The following is a 3,825-nucleotide window of genomic DNA, read 5'->3' as shown; positions in this document are numbered from 1 at the left end:
AGAAACATCGGATACAAGTACTGTTACATCATCCAAGATAGACTGCAAGTCAACCGCGGTCAAACGGAACATTGGATACAAGGTACTATGACATCATCCAAAGTAGACTGCAGGTTAACCGCGCTCAAACAGATACAAGGTACTGTGACAACATCCAAGATAGACTGCAGGTTAACCGCGGTCAAATAAGGTTTTCAATTTGAGAGCTCGAAAGATGATACGTTTTGGTGAGTCGGTGAGTTTACTAAATCATTTTGCGATTTACTAAAAAGGTTTCAAGTTTTTGAAGTGAAGAATGTCACGTATTAAGACTGCAGGCAACGTTTCGAGAGCGCCAAAGATTGCAGCCTCGTCCCAAGTCGCCTTTGGTGCACAGTCGACTTGTGAGCGGCTAACAGGTGAGCTCATAGAAAATCAGCGCGCAATCTACCGAGTTCGCAATTGCTTTTTTTTATTCTGTCCAGTATTGTAACCTCCAAATCAAAATATTGCAGCATTACTGTGAGAATTTAAATTTTTAAAGTGTGGCAAAATAGATGGTTGGTTGTTGTTGTATGGAAGAGAATATGTATGTGGATGAGGGGCTAACGTTAATGAATCAAGTTTACGTCACATTATCTGCTTTAATGTTTTAGACTTTGTTCTTTAATATATTCCTAACATTCTATAGTAATCTAGTAACTATTTTAACATTTTTACGATACATGACTTGTGTTAAAGAAAAAACAGTATAATCGCTAGGTATGTATCCTACAACATGCATATATACCTATAACTAATAAAGGGGCAGTATCATGGAAGATATTATGATTTTGGGCAAAAATTCACTAAATTTAAACTTTGACACTGTGTTACAGTTAATTTCTAAATCGCTTATTTAAAGAAATATTAATAGTGATTCTACTGAGACGAAAGGTTGAACCAAAATATAGTACAACCGTTTTTCAGTGCGTTACGACAGCGAAAATTGAAAACGTCGGCCCGACGTTTTCAAATTTGAACCCATTTTTGTTTTGGTCATCTGCCGGCGGAAAAATCCGTGGATAGTTTCTTTGCATTATGATAGTCTCCCCAAGGCTAATTAGCCCCCTCCCCCTTCCTCAAGTAGCTAACCCTAATCCTTAAACATGTTTTGCCCCTCCACCAAACTAGCTAACCCTTATCCCTATACATAGCTCCCCCCCTAAATTAGCTAACCTTCCACAAAACTAATTAGGCCTAATCCGTAAACAGGGTTTTCCCCTCCATTAAACTAGCTAACCCTTATCCCTATACAGAATCCCCCACCCACAAATTAGCTGACCCTACTATCTATACATCATTTTCCTGTCCCAACAACAATTAGGCCTAATCCGTATACAGGGTTTCCCGCCCCCAAAACTAGCTAACCCTAATCCCTATACAGAGTTTCCCCTTCCCCAAATTAAAACTAGTTAACCCTTATCCTAAAACATGTTTAAAGACCAAGTGTTGCAGACGATTACGTGATCACAGAAATTAAGGCTAGCGGCTTTAATAATCGTCCACAGTGGTCACTTGGATGGTATGGAAAAACTAACAAAATAAACGCATCCATGAACGGACAAGCAACATTTTCAGAGAGAGAAGACGCTAAAAACACTAACGTTAACATTAGTCTGTACCCCTCCCCCCCCCCCCCCACCCCATCCCCACAGGGTTATAAGGTTAACAAATTAAGGAAGGAAAACAAGCATGTGAAATTTTCTTCAAACCTTTTTCGTGAGCTTAAATTAAACTATTTATTATTATTTCTTGCAAAAAACAAATCGACTACGTCATTTGCATAGCATTTTTCAAATGGATGTAATTTATTTCAAACTAAATTAAGTGCCTTTAAGGTGCTGTAAGACGAGGCAGTTTTCCTGCACTCTCCAATGCAACGCGGTTACGAGGAAGGTTGAAGGCGAAATTTCGCGTATAACATACAGTGTCCGCAACTTTCCCCGCAAGTAGGAAAGATTAACTAGTCTTGCGAGATACTTGACAGCGTGTAATGATGTTTTTTGCACTTACACTGCGCAAAACTGTCGTCATCGTTGTGTTCAAGTTACAGGAAAAGTCGTCTCTTGTAACAGTGCCATTAAGAACGGAATTTCTTTTACCGCCAAGTGTGAGATATTAAAAGCACGCAGAGTTTTTAACATTCCTCGTCTCAGCTCTTCTCTTGTGTCTACCATTACTTGAGACATAGCCCTTAAGTAAAGTACATGAGAGCCCGTACCCAGGCTTCCACCCTCTAAACTAAGCGAAGACGGAAATTGCGCTGGGTGACCTTTTCATGCAATAGGTGATTTCTTGAGCGCGCTCATATGTTCTTTTTATTCGTCTCTCCCTGAACGGAAATCCATTAAAGCCGTTAAGAATTAAATGTTCACAAGTGCGCAAATGCTTATATTTTACGACAATGTATATTGTACAAATGCTTGCTTATGTTAAGAAGTGCACAAATACTTGTTTTATCGGTCAATACACCAACTATAACAGCTTTGTTCCGCGGCGTCAGAAAATTTCTTGGATCAGAGCATTAGTCGACCGTATCCACAGAAACTGCTCCCCCAGTTTGCATAAATTTAATTTTAAATAATTCAAAAAGATCATGTCTTGGAGCCGAACTTCTCTTCACGTATTGCAAACTCGCTAACTCGCTGGTTCTGACACAACACCCTGAAAAAGACCAACACAGTAGATAACAACATCAAAGACAAGGAAGACCCCATCAACAATTGGCCTTCTGTCCCATACATTGGCGCCGGACCAAACCTCGCAACTATATATAGCTTACTTGAAAATGGACTTGAACATTTTATATATTTTTCTTAACATGAACAAGTCAAAATTGTCAAAAATGCTTGTCAAGGAAAAGCTTCCTCGTGAGTATTAAACCAGTCTAAAAGAGACTAAGCTTCCCTACTTTTGATGCTGTCTGATTTACATTTTATTTTTTGCCAAAAAGTCTGAACTAAGGCAACAAAAATTTTACACTTTCAAATAATAAAAACAATAAATTAAAATTTATTCATCGCTTATCACAAGGTATTGTTTTGTTCATCGTTACTTGACAAATGAATCCTGGTCCTCTCTGTTGCTCCTTCGTTTAAAAAATTGAAATGATGTTAAACAACAAACATCCCTAGCCAGATTTCTGGCAGTTATTGACAAGTTCAGAAGAGCAATATCTACAGAATAATATATGAACGAATTTGGTGACAGATATTGAGACACAGCACACAGCTTTATTAAAAAGTTAAACGGTCAGTCGTCATGTTTAAAGCCACGCACGGGTATACCGGCTTAGTAATTAAGACAGGTGCAAAGATCCTTCTACTACTGTGAATCATCAGTGCAACTTAAAAACAGGAAAGCGCAAACTGGTGGATCAATACTGATATGAGCACGTTTCCCTTAAAAAAAATCTTCATTAGAAACGTTTTGTAATGTCATTTGTGCGAATTTCTTTGACAAGCAGTCTCCTTCTTCCATGAAACTCAGTGGTGTTTCAAGTTTTGAACGACTTCAACGAAAACTTGCACATGATTTACAAACGAAAAAGTTGGCATTGTCTTAATAGAACCTGTCCAATCAATCTCAAGGAAAACTTCCTGATGATAGAGACTAAGATCTCCTACTTTCAAGTCTTTCAACGATGCCTGACTGATTTGCATTTTATTTTATTCAGCGACATCTGCCTGTTAGACCAGCCTAGTGTCAAAAGTGAGCTCTGTCGGTAAATAACACGGTAAGTCTCACGCAACCGAGGAGCGGACAGGTGTGTACACTTTCTTTTTGCACAATCGTAACTGCCTG

The sequence above is a fragment of the Pavona decussata genome, unplaced genomic scaffold (genome assembly GCF_977016875.1).
Source record: "Pavona decussata unplaced genomic scaffold, jaPavDecu1.1 SCAFFOLD_143, whole genome shotgun sequence".
In the NCBI taxonomy this organism is placed as follows: Eukaryota; Metazoa; Cnidaria; class Anthozoa; order Scleractinia; family Agariciidae; genus Pavona; species Pavona decussata.
The sequence above is the reverse complement of the archived record's forward strand: the minus strand, read 5'-3'. Positions refer to the sequence as shown.